This window comes from Lampetra fluviatilis, chromosome 8 (genome assembly GCF_964198595.1).
Source record: "Lampetra fluviatilis chromosome 8, kcLamFluv1.1, whole genome shotgun sequence".
In the NCBI taxonomy this organism is placed as follows: domain Eukaryota; kingdom Metazoa; phylum Chordata; class Hyperoartia; order Petromyzontiformes; family Petromyzontidae; genus Lampetra; species Lampetra fluviatilis.
Window position 1 is genome coordinate 7,465,797 of NC_136282.1, and position 13,859 is coordinate 7,479,655.

Here is a 13,859-nt window from a genome sequence, read left to right on the forward strand (position 1 = left end):
GAGATCAATATGCAATATTACGTCACAAAATGTATTCAGATGTCGAAAAATCTACACGCTTAATGTAGACCGCATAACAACAACAAAAACACGTTTGTATAATAAATACACCCCCCCAAAAAAATACCTACAAGGGTTAACGTGCATTGCAGAAAATGCACCGATAAACGCGATAACAATTAAACAGCGTTAGTGCAGCGTACGCATTTATACACAGACACACAAATACACAAATACCAGACTGCACATACAAGCCACACCCCAACAACCATTGTGGGTGAACACAACCCACAAAAAAAGGGAAGGAATACAACAACAGCAGCAGCACAACACAAAATAATGGATTTTTTTTTTTTAAACCACATTTACAAATTAAGGAGGCCGGCATCGCAGCAATACCTCGATCGCCTTTGGGAAGATTCGTCGCTCTCTCCCGTCGCTCTCTCTCTCTGCCGTCTCCCCGGAGCTGGAATCACCCCCTTTTATTCGAAACCTCCCGGTGAAATGAAGCCGCGGTTCGACTCAAATGTCAAAACCGTGCCATTGGGGGCCCAAGATCTCATAAAGCCCCAACGCAGACAAGCAAACGCTGCTGCTGCTGCTACAGGAAGAACGCGGCGCGCTGACCGTGATGGCTCTCACCGCTGCTTGAGCTGCATGAACAAGTGGCGTGCTCACAAATACAAAGGTGTCCCCCGTGCCCGTGTAGCCTGCGGCAGACTTGGGGCAAGTGCTGTTCGCGAGCAGCACCTGCGAAGGCTGGAACGGCACACGGAGTAGATGGGGGAGGTGGGTGGGGGAGGGCAGCACTACATCGCCACTGGGGGAGACAAAGGCGGCCGCCTTTGTCTCCCCCAGTGGCGATGTTTACCACGGATCGCACCGGGTGCTCATTTGAGGCCCAGTCGACCTAGGGGAGGAAGAGGTCCCAGGACCGGTTCTGATAATCGTCACTTGGTGTTGGTGGGCCGTGCGCGGGAATCGAACTCGGGTGGCCAGGTTCATGCAGAAGGCTCATAGCGTCTTGCATTGCGCAGACTTGCCCGTCATTTGGTATTGCTTCATGTATTTATTTGCACATAATATACGTGTCGAGATCTCACACAACACCGGTATGGAAAATATGCTTTCGTTAAATGCATCTGTATATGCTGATAATTAATCAGCATAGCGTAATTAAGCCAAAATGTATGCCAAGACAAAAGCTGCTTAACGACATTATTTTTTTTTCTCCTCCAGATATTGGGGAAGTTATTTGTAGCCGAAGAGGATGTCGGCATAAATGTGCATAAACGTAGCAATATAATCTCCGCACAAAATCATGACATGCTTACACAGCCTCTGGGTTTGGCTGTACTAGATGCATGTACAACATGTGCTACATTTAGTCTGTGGCGCAGGCAGATTTAAACAATTACGTTCAGTGGTTACAATTTTTCACGCCTCAGACTTTAAATAACGCAGTCATATTCAACAACACAATCATTATCCTTGATTCCGGAGCCAAGACGTTCTGACCATCAGGAGCGATAATCATTCTCCCATTTTCTCCTTTCCAAGAACTTTCCAAGAGCTATTATATTTGTGATAATGAAGTTGGGCCCACCGTTAAGTATGCAGGGCATGCCATTGATTTGAGATTTGTCAATGAAGCACAACAAATATGCCCTACCAATGAATGAGCAGAAAACATGAGACTCTAATAAATCGGATTTCTTCTACGCACAAGCAACACAAACACGTTTACTAGTTTGCACAATGGGCTTTGGCAGCTTACACAATTGGGACAAACTTTGGTTAATCCCAAATGTCACGCTTCTCTGCACAATACTGGAATGTGGAATGTAAATGCCCTAAAAATAAAATAAATCGCAGCGGAATTTTTTTTATTACATAACAAATAAAATAATCCGATGCGTATATCATATTCACAACCACATTGCGACGGTGCACATTCAACATGTCTTTGTTAATAATTATTGAAGCGAAACCTATAAAAGCCTACAAGAACCTAATGCTCCAATCTAATATGCTTTGCTCTTTTTCAACCCACTGCTGGATGAGCGCCTCCTCATACCATGTTTGTCATGGGGGTTACATTTCGATTTAAAGCTTTCGTGACTGCAGGGATTCATCTTCTTGGTTCTTTCGGTAAAGTCACGTAGAAGGGAAGTAATAAAATAATAAAAATAAAACATAATAAAATACAATTCTCACGACGTTTCGGCCACAACGCAAGCAGCCGTCCTCAGGTGAAGAACAGGTCTGAATATTATGCCCGTGCATTATGCAGGATTCTTTTGCCAAGGCGCTCTTCCCCCTCCAACCCAGCTTAAATATACGCTACAAGCCTGGGGTGTTTCATTCAGACGCTGTCTTCCCGACAAACCTGTTCTTCACCTGAGGATGGCTGCTTGCGTTGTGGCCGAAACGTCGTGAGAATTATTTAATTATGTTTAATTTTTATTATTTTATTATTTCCCTTCTACGTGACTTTACCGAAAGAACCAAGAAGATGAGGTCATGGGGGTTGTTTGGCCATACCTCACAGTGCGAGTTAGTTAAGCGAGAACCTCAGGACTGGTTCAGATATCACCTCGCCATTGACGTTAGCCATGCCCTGAAATCAAACTCGAGTTCACTGGGCAGTGTTTCTCACCACTGTGCCACGGCTCCGCTACCTGCAATGTCATTAGCTTTCCATTACAGTACTGCATATGTTGGGAAGATATTATGGGTTACTGTAGATTTATTGCTTGTCTGCCAGTTGATTTAAGTGCCTGGCTCAGTACCGACATAAAGGAAAGATTGTCAAACACGCACACCATCCCTTACTGGGTATATCCATTCGGCCTTTTAGTGTCAATTTCATTATAGTATACATCGTACTATATTCACACGAATAAACATTTGTATGATGCTGTGATAAACACAGTAGACACAACAGAATCATGCTAAATTTTCCCGTTTCCTATGAATACATTTTCACAACACACTGAAAGCGATGCAATTCATTCCCCTCCACCCCCCACCACCGCAATAAACTGCAACTCCGAGGTTAAGTATGCACATACAAAATAAAACCGAAACGCACAGAATCCACATACATATAGACTCGCACGTGGCTTTGTATTTCATTATTCACAAACAATCATATGTTTATGCAAGCAGTGGAGGCACGAGCAGATTTACGCGCCCGGCACCTCAGGGCAGCACCGATCATCTGAAAACTGCTCAGGCCAAACCATGCAGCCTTTTATTGGGCGGCATAAATCTGGCCTGAATGAGCCACGCTGCTCACGACTGTTCGGGGGCTGTACTTTAGCACGTCAAAATGGAATCAAAGATCAAAGATCCCCACATATAGCCTTAACAGACTGTAGGGGCAAGTGCTGTTAGCGAGCACCTATGAAGGCCGAAACGGTACACGAGGGGGTGGGTGGGCCAGCACCACGCCCGACCGCCTTTGTCTCCCCAGTGGCGATGTTTACACACCGCACCAGGTACTCATTTAAGGCTGAGTCGACCTAGGGGAGGCCCAGGACCGGTTCAGATAATCGTCACTGGTGTTAGCCGTGAGCGGGAATCGAACCCGGGTCGTCAGGTTCATAGCGCAGCACGCTAACCGCTACACTACCGCTCCCCACTAAAAATGGAATATAGTTATCCACATGCACTGCGTTTGAAACAGGCCAGCTGATCATGGTTTAATGAATACAGTACTGCGCAAAGCAGTACTCCCAATGGAATGTTAAGCTCAGTACAAGATTGAAGCATGTATTCATTTCAAAGGAGAAATAATATTGTCGTCAATGTCAATATTTGTCAATGGAAATTATGTATGCTGTTTTGAATCATCAGCAAGGCATAGCTTGATGTACAAACACCGATATGTAATACAGTACTGTAGTGTAAAGTCGTCCTTGTAAAACGTAAAACAATAATACTACCTGCAGGACGATGAGGCCTTTTTTTACTTAAACATAGCATTTGAAAAATCTGACAGCATCTTTAAAAACCTAACATTTAAATTAACAATGCAGTACAGCTGCTTTGAAAAATATCCCATTAAATGAACATTATTTATCTAAATTAATCACAATGCACACATTATTACATCACTTAATTGCATTTTTCATAGCACTACAGAGCACCACAATCATTCCACTGGTAAGACGGAGGATTACAGCCCTGGCTTGTGCAATATGTCCAACAGAATCACGCATGGATAAAGCATGATGTTTGCAATCAGAAGTAAGAGCATTCAAATTCCAGTCGGAGGTCAACTAAGCCCTTCGTCTGTCTGGAGTCAATAAAATAAGTATCGTGCCACTCTGTAGGGAAGTGAACAGTATGGAGAGGCTCACTGCCACCAAATGAATGTGGAATTTCCAACTCTGGCTTAGGATTGCAAACAGGAGATAAATGTCGCCTCGTAGTCAATCCAACAGGAATCTCTTTGAGTTTCGTATTTTTCAGTTAAGTTCACGGACATGGCCAGGGGGCATTGGTTAACAATACATTATGAACAGAAGAGGAGTGAAAACACCCCCACAACGATAAACATGCAGTGTATAAGCATAATTGCTTAATTATTAAAATATGTCACACTGCAGTGATGCTTTTAGTAGTCAAATGAAAATAATATTTGTGGATAAAAAAACACACACTTGCACCTTTGAAATTTTGAGTTGGCTGCCACCCATACAACCGTCTCATGCCAAGTCTGTATGTTGCAAAATGTGTACGCAATGTGATAGATAGCATTACGGATGTGCTCATTACCATTTCTAGAAGTAGAAGCATGATTTGTGTGCGGTACGTCGAGGCCAGGAATTACCTTACACCGAGATTGACTGCGCGCACGGATGCATTTCTAAACACACACAAACAAAGGACTCCCCCGTTGTTTTATCAGGCCAACTTGTGATAAGCCCACAATATAAAAAATTATATCATAACATCGACAATAATAATTTATTGTATGCTTTAGTCTCACATAGTGCCCAACTGTGGAATAAACCCCTCCCCCATCACAATGTACATTTCACCGCTGGATGAGGGTCTTCCGACACAGTGTGGATCTAGGGCGTTATTCGATCATACTTCACCACGCTGGTCTGTGCAGGTTGGTGGAGGCGGAGAGCTCAAACATGGGAGCAAAAGACAGTACAATGATGGATTGTACTGCAAAGCCCTCTGCTTACCACAACGTTGACCCACAACAGCCTTTAAACACTTAATTCTAGATTTGAAGCTTTCGTGACTGCAAGGATTCATATTCTTAGGTTTTTTTCGGTAAAGTCACGTAGGTAAAAAAAAATAATTAATGAAAGTAAAATAAAAAATAAAATAAAAATCACGACGTTTCGGAGGCAACACAAGCTTCCGTCTTCAGGTGGAACCGTCACAGCACGATAGCCGTATCAACACAAGCTTCCGTCTTCAGGTGGAACTGTCACAGCACGATACAGCTATCGTGCTGTGACGGTTCCACCTGAAGACGGAAGCTTGTGTTGCCTCCGAAACGTCCTGATTTTTATTTTATTTTTTATTTTACTTTAATTAACTTTAAACACTTGTTTACTGCACGCGCTCGCCCTCCATCATCTGACCTCAACCCTGTTTAGCTGTCTGTGACATCCGATGGTATCAGGCACATTCTGGATAATTCTGTCAATGGCCTTATTACAATATACTGCACTGTTGTGGGTAGCGGTATGTAGATGTACAAGGGTTTTGGCAAGAGTGTGGTCCAGCGTGTGCGGTGGTTGTGGGAATGTCTGTGCCTGGGCTTACCGGCAAAAGCTGTGGTGGCTTCGTCTGGGTTCTGGCCACCAAGACGAGAGTGTCAGCGTGAGGTCTGGGCTTGGGGCTATTGCCTATCTTGGGACAGATGTGGCGGAGACAGTTGCCCTTGTCCTCTTTGCCTGGGCACAACGGATCAAGCACACACAGAACTATATTCATGGAAGAGCTTGGTCACGAGGTCTAAATAAATCAAATGACTGGCTGGAATATGCTTAGGTTTTACTGTTATTACATGTGCTATTAGCACTGGATATTGCTACCGTGTAACAAAAGTAATTCCGTATAGGTTGTAACAAGCTTCGAAGGTGCCCATTATAGCCGTGCACACAGGAAGTCTGCGGTGTACATGGGGGCCCATGTTGGTACTATTTTTGGTTTGCGTTAAAATCGGAACGACAACTAGTTTTCAACACATCGATATTGTAATATAGTAGGATGATATATTTTTTTTTAATTGTAATTCAGCCATCCATTAATATGTGCCTCTAGCGATGAACTGTGGCCAACCGTTTGGTCCATTAAACCAAAATGGATCAGCTCATGCCCTGAAAAAATAAACTTGCACCTATGGAAAGAATATTTTCTTAAGATTTTTGGTGAATTGATCATCTTGAGACTACATTTGACAAGTATCTTTCAAACATCAATAACCGAATTATGAAGCTGCATTCCTCGTAGTACAGTAGTATCCATGCACTTTAATAATGAGAAAAAAACAGGATTGCAAAATTATAAACCCAAGTCAATCAGTTATAGGACACAATTCTGTTATTATTAAATCCATATAGAATTAAAATGTTCAATATTCTAAAGGTGGCACATTCAACGAAAATTAGTCAAATAAAAACGAGACGTAATGTCTTTCAGACAATTCCTTAAACACCACTTTCCTCGTTATGAAATTAAATAAACTACTGTAGCTTATTAACGTGAACCAGAATTATAAACTGCACAATTGCTAGATTACAACAAGTCATGGCGTTCTCGGTCTCCAGCTGTGGAGCTTAAACTGCTTTGCAGGTGGATGTTATGTGAAAAACGTGACACTCGGAACCACAGTAGCAAGATTAAGTCCTGCACGCGAATGCAAAACAATTGTGCCCAGAATAATGAATAGGGTCATAACAACTGCCGTGTCACACGTGGACACCAGTTCAGTACTCTACAAACACGGAGACAGAGGGAGACAGCAGTAGAAAGAGAATTGAATTGCAGCAACGTCCTATTGGTGTTCCACTCTTGAACTGTTTTCTCTCTACGCGGTAAATGTGAAACGTCGGGCCAACGGTTCCAAACGCATTCCAATGTTGGTACGTTTACTGGGTTGGCACTGTGGCACGCCAGAATGAGCCTGTGAAATATGGAAGGATTATGGATCTAGCATGGGGTCGAACTTTGGATCGAGCTGTTATGAGCTAGATCAGGGGTCCTCAAACTACGGCCCGCCGAGGACATTTATCCGGCCCATGGTCGCTAATTGGGCTGCGCTTGTGAGCACTAATTGGGCTGCGCTGGTGAGCACTAATTGGGCTGCGCTGGTGAGCACTCATTGGGCTGCGGTGGTGGGCACTGATTGGGCTGCGGTGGCGAGCACTGATTTGGCTGCGCTGGTGGGCACTCATTGGGCTGCGGCCGTGGGCACTGATTGAGCTGCGGCGGTGGGCACTCATTGGGCTGCGCTGGTGAATGGTTCAATGGGCCAATTGACTGGACTTGCCCCCCAGGCCTAAGGCTGCCAGCCCTCCCCTGGCTGCGCTTGACTGGCTCTCCCTCAGCTCCCTCACTTGCCCCTCGGCTCCACTCCCAGTGATATTCCTGTGTGCTGGGGATGTACTGCAATCTGTGAACAAAACTGCAGGTGTAATTAACTTTTTAATGGCACCACCCGCACCAGTGTGAGCCTGGGGTAAAAGCGGAGTTCCCCCAATCAGACTGCATTGATGGGCAGTGCAGTCTGTATGTCTCTGTGTGGGCAAAGTTATTGCTGGTATATTGTTTTTGTAGCGCTGTATATATATTGGTATTTTACCAATAGCAATTTTGACTCCCTAGGAAACAATGATGTCAAGAAAGAGAAAAATTGACTCGGAGTGTAGGATATTCAAAGAACAGTGGACTTATGATTACTTTTTCATGCAGTACAAGGAAAGAGCTGTGTGTCTGATATGCCAGAATATAGTGTCTGTGTTCAAAGAATACAATTTACGTCGACACTATGAAACTCAACATAAAGATACAAATGATTGTTTGGTCGGAGAAGTGAGAAAAGATAAAATATTAAAACTGAAAAATACATTAACAACTCTGCTAAATACTTTTGTGAAGCAGAAGCAGCTACATATTTCATCACTGCGAGCAAGTTTTAAAGTTGCCAAGCTAATAGCGTGCACTGGCAGACCATTCGTGGAGGGAGAATTTGTTAAAGAATGCCGATTTATTTAGTACAGTGAGTCTTTCAGGACCTACAATTACACGGAGGATTGAAGAAATGGGAGACAATTTGCATCAGCATTTGCAAAACTCCACAAAAAAACGTTCCTATTTTTCCTTGGCACTCGACGAAAGCAATGATGTTCGTGATTCTGCACAACTTCTAATTTTTATTCGTGGGACGAATGACTATTTCAAAGTCACAGAAGAGCTTGCTGCACTGCAAAGCATCAAAGGAACAACTACAGGAGAGGATATCTATGAAAAAGTTTGCCAAACTGTGAATGGTTTGGAGCTGAACTGGGCTAAACTAGCCAGTGTGACAACTGATGGTGCTCCTAGCATGGTGGGGTCTAAGAAAGGAGTAATTGCTCGCATTAACCAAGAGATGGACAAACATAACCATTCTCATCCAATAGGCATACACTGCCTCATCCACCAACAAGTGCTGTGTAGTAAATCACTGAAGTGGGACTCTGTTATGAAAATTGTGGTATCTTGTGTTAACTTCATTAGAGCTCATGCACTAAACCACAGACAATTTCAGGAATTTCTGTCTGAACTAAATGTTGACTATGAAGATGTTCTGTACCACACAGAAGTCCGTTGGCTGAGTCGAGGGAGAGTTTTGAAACGTTTCTATGACTTACTTCCACAGATTACAGCTTTTCTTCTTTCAAAAATCAAAGAAGTACCAGAGCTCAATGATGCAGAATGGAAATGGCACCTTGCCTTTCTGACAGATGTAACAGATCTACTCAACAGTTTCAATGTGCAACTTCAAGGAAAGGGGAAGCTCATCTGTGATATGCAATCACATGTCAAAGCATTTGAAGTAAAATTAGGCCTCCTCATCAAACAAGTTAAGGAGGAAAACTTCTGCCATCTCCCCACAACTCAAAATCTGTTAGCGGAAAAACCATTGGTTGCAATTCCCAAACAAAACATGTGTGGATTCACTGGAAAAATTGCAAAAGGAGTTCCAATTTAGATTTAAAGAGCTTCATCTCCATGAACAGGACATACAGCTTTTCCGTAACCCATTTTCTATTGACATTGAAAATGTGGATACAATTTACCAAATGGAACTGGCTGAACTGCAGAATTGTGACTCTGAAAAACGCATTCAAGTCAAGCAACCTTCATAATTTCTATGCATCTCTCCCCTCTGAGACATATCCTCATCTCAGGAACCATGCACTCAAAATGGCAACCATCTTTGGCAGCACTTATGTCTGTGAACAGACTTTTTCCAGAATGAAACATTTGAAATCTCCAACCAGATCTAGACTAACGGATGCACACTTGCATCACTTGTTACGACTAGCAGTGACAAATATGGAACCGGACATTGACCATCTCATTAGCCAAAAGCAGGCCCATAGTTCCCATTGAAATACTGGCAAGTTTGTTGATTTAACTTTACTTGTTCTTCATTTTAAATATTGTATTTGTTCCCGTTATGTTTCTTCACTTCAAAATAAGATATATGCAGTGTGCATAGGAATTTGTTCATAGTTTTTTTTTTAACTATAGTCCGGCCCTCCAACGGTCTGAGGGACAGTGAACTGGCCCCCTGTTTAAAAAGTTTGAGGACCCCTGAGCTAGATCATGGGTAACTAGAATGGGGTTGAACATAGAATCGAAATCGCTATTATTTCTATCATTTCTTGTTCCATAACTCCTTATATGGGCAATCACACAGCAAAAGTAACTTAATTTGGGCATCACACACCTACTTTATATTATCATGACTGTACATCCCTCCATATTTCACCAACTAATTCTAAAGTTTTACATTTCTAAACCAGTAATTTCACTCCATGACGTCATCTTCACACCACGAACTTGAGTGTCCACTGCTGGATGAGGGCATCCTATCACCGTGTAGTGATGAGGATTATCTGACCATACTTCACGCTGGTCAGAGGGCTAAAGGTGGGAAGCATAGTGGTCACCCGACCCCAGGCTCAAACCTGCTTAGAGCTTCCAGATGTGGTCATGGGACTGCCAATACAACAACAAATCATTATATAGCCTCCAGAGAGCATGCCTCTCAATCAGAAGGTCGCGAGTTCAAATCTTGTTTGGGGAATGACTCGGCCAATCATCACCCGAGGTCGATAAACACCAACACCACTTCGTGGAAAAGTCAACAGGAATTGTTCAATATATACACTCGTTGAGCAGCCTCAACTAGTCCAGATTAAATGCACACAATAATCCATGCACATGAAGAGGGCCCTACACATTCAGTGCCACAACACGACGGCCCTCTCTACCAGGAGCCGGGCACAGTCGAGTGGCTGTGGTTTTCGATTTAAAGCTTTCGTGACTGCAGGGATTCATCTTCTTAGTTCTTTCGGTAAAGTTACGTAGAAGGAAAATAATACTAAAAATAAAACATAATAAAATAATTCTCACGACGTTTCGGCCACAACGCAAGCAGCCGTCTTCAGGTGGAGAACAGGTCTGTCGAGAAGGCAGACCTGTTCTCCACCTGAAGACGGCTGCGATAGGTTTGTCTATTTGGTGTTTGAATATATTAACACCTGTAATTATTGCCGGAAAGGGTAACATATATTCTTATTATTTGTATGTCGAGAAGGCAGACCTGTTCTCCACCTGAAGACGGCTGCTTGCGTTGTGGCCGAAACGTCGTGAGAATTATTTTATTATGTTTTATTTTTATTATTTTATTATTTCCCTTCTACGTGACTTTACCGAAAGAACCAAGAAGATGGCTGTGGTTTGTAAAAAAAAATGCGGATCCTTCTAGAACTACAGTAGTTCCCTTCCCAAAATACTGTTAACTCATTTGTAATTTACGTGCTATGAAGAGGTTTAATTGCTCTAAACGTCCCCTTTTAAAATGTTTATGTTAAGGCCATACACAGTGGTATTGACGAATGTCCATTTTACTTAATGCTTGTACACCACTGCCAACGCAGCAGCATCATCAACGAATCATTTATTCTCTTATCTATGGGGCCCGTTTTTTATCAAGATGACGAAAAAAGGGAATATGCTTTACCATTTATGGTAATTATACAGACGTTACGTTGTTCAAACAGACTCGATACTTCGCGATAGGTTTGTCTATTTGGTGTTTGAATATATTAACACCTGTAATTATTGCCGGAAAGGGTAACATCTATTCTTATTATTTGTATCAATTTGTTCCCTTGCTTTAAAGTTTGTGGGGTTTCAAAACTCGTCACTTAAAACCTTACCCAATTTGCTTTTAAGTTGCAATTGGACATGTATACCACCATTCGCGGGCCATACAAAAGTATCAACTTAAAGATTAACCTGTGATATTTGGTCAAACATTTAATTAACTCACCCCCAATGTGATGGGTAGAACTGCCAATTAATTTCGCGAGCCGGACGTTCGCAGTAGTACTGGGTGGGGAATATTCCGTATTTTTTAAAATCTGCAAACGATTTTAGAAACGTACACATTGCAGTATCCATTCACTTACCGGCCTCGCAAGCTTCGAGTCATGGTGTTGATGATACAAGAGTAACAAAGTGGGCCGTGCCTCTAAACACAGCCCATGTACAAACGAATAACACACACAAGCAAAAAGGTGCACGCCTTCTAGACCAGCTAACAGTCAATGCTTTCTTACCACGGAGGCTGCTGTTGACCCTGAGACTCGCCCAAGCCACGGACCACACATTGCTGGCTTGTGTTGAGTGAGTGCTTCTATTGACACAGCTTGCACATTTACTTGGGAACTTCCAATGGCAGCAGCCGTCACTAAGCCCTGCCCTGATATGGACCCAGGGAGCACTGGGCGGGGATTTCAAACAGAAGATGCCCGTTGCCCCCTTTTTCATTCAAATGGTGGACACATGTAAGCAGCATCAGCAACATGAGTAGCGACATCCTGAGAAGAGAGTGGCTTTACAGAGAGCACTGATGTGTCTCTGAGAGTGTTCTCGGAACGATGTGGTCACAGCACTGTGAACAAGCTTGCCGAGTCTGATAGTTGTTTGGTTAAAGGTTTTGTGAAAAGATTTAAATGACGAGAAAACACACACACTCAAGTACTGCTGTTTTTTTTTGCATAATGTGCAAAGGCTGGGTGCCTTTTATCTGTTTTTGTGTTTGTTTCAAAACTTAAAAAGTGTCATGTTACCAAAGAGAATGCATTATATGGTAAGTGTGCAATGTTTGTGAGATATATTTAAATAGAGTGTGTCGTTTAAAGCAGCCACCTGGCATAACAGTAGCAACATTTTAGGATTAACAGTTTACATTTTTAAGTCTGTTATTGACAAATGTGTTGTTTTGTGATTGTGCCGCACTGCCAACGGACTATCAGCAAATAATTGTAATTGCGGGACTGTTTCCAGCTCAACATTGATCCACCTAAAGTGGTTTATTCACATTCCTTGCCGTTTAATTTCCCAAAATAATGTTTGACTATACCTTGATATGTTAACCAACCAGGCCAATACTTATTATATTGTATTGTACAGTATTTCCCCCATTTTTATCTTCGTTTTCATTTCAAGTGAATGTTTTTAAAAATATATTTTATCTTTTTCACAACAGAAGCCGGCAAAGCCAGAGTAAACAACAAATGGCCACCTGCGTCATCAAACATTATTCCACTGCTTCATGGTCTCCCCCATCCAGCACATGAACTGATGCATCCCTCCATCGACGAGATGGACGTCCTCTCGGATGCATTCCATTCCTTAGCTGCCGCTCCGTTATTTTTCTTGATTATATACGTCCAATATAGATGTATGAAATCGGCGTTACCCTTTTGTGAGTGCAGGGAAACTGAGAAAGGCGAGGAGGCTAAGACAGAGTTGAACTGAAAGCAAAAGATAACATGGTGACAGGGGAAAATCAAATAAGTCTGTTGTAAATCTACAAAGGGGAACCAGATCCCGTCCATCACCGATGATCCCTGTATCACACATGAACACGTTTTAATCGCCTCCAACCTCTATTGAGTCCTTACGACTCATCATCCTTCCTCATGATATAATGGCTAGCCGACAGTTTTCAGATATAAAAAAAATCGTAACACATTTTACAAACTCATCTAATGCTGGTACATTAATTATACATAAAGGCATGTCTACATCTAGTCTATAAAGGCATTTGCTAATAGCCTCAGTTATTTGTGATTACCTGGCAATACCATGGCACCACATATTAAGATAATTGGCTTTAATATTAAATTAATGTAGAATCTGGAGTGCATTCTAAACCATTAGATTTTATGGCCGGATCTTTAAACCTCACCGTTATAACTTTTAAAATCCCTGTCGAGCAATCCTATTCTTTTAGAAAAATAAGTACAGTAGAATGGATTTGTCAAAACAGAGCAGAGTGGAATGCCTTCCATATTTACCCCATAACAATCATTCCCCAATCTCCACTTGTATATTATCTAGTGACACAAAATTCATAAATTTCAGGAAAATCTTAACTTAACTTTAGTCCCGTGAAATGCATCTGTTTAGCCGAAACAATGTATTGGTTGTGGCTGAGAAAAAAAATCCCAACGAATTACCTTTGCAGAAGTCCCGTGGTATATCTTGGTTTCCATTTGCATTGATGTTGCCACCTGTTGTTTAATTTAGACTTG

General features: G+C 42.3%; 1 protein-coding gene across 21 annotated transcripts in view; it reads right to left on the reverse strand.

The window, feature by feature from the left end:
• MICAL3 (microtubule associated monooxygenase, calponin and LIM domain containing 3) overlaps positions 1-759 on the reverse strand; it is a 137,370-nt gene extending 136,611 nt beyond the window's left edge. For 20 of the 21 annotated variants that reach the window (XR_013637094.1, XM_078858983.1, XM_078858981.1 and 17 more), the window contains exon 1: positions 400-632. The gene's annotated coding sequence lies outside the window, so the exon portion shown is untranslated. The other variant, XM_078858967.1, reaches the window with a different exon arrangement.
• Between the last annotated feature and the right edge of the window lie 13,100 nt (positions 760-13,859).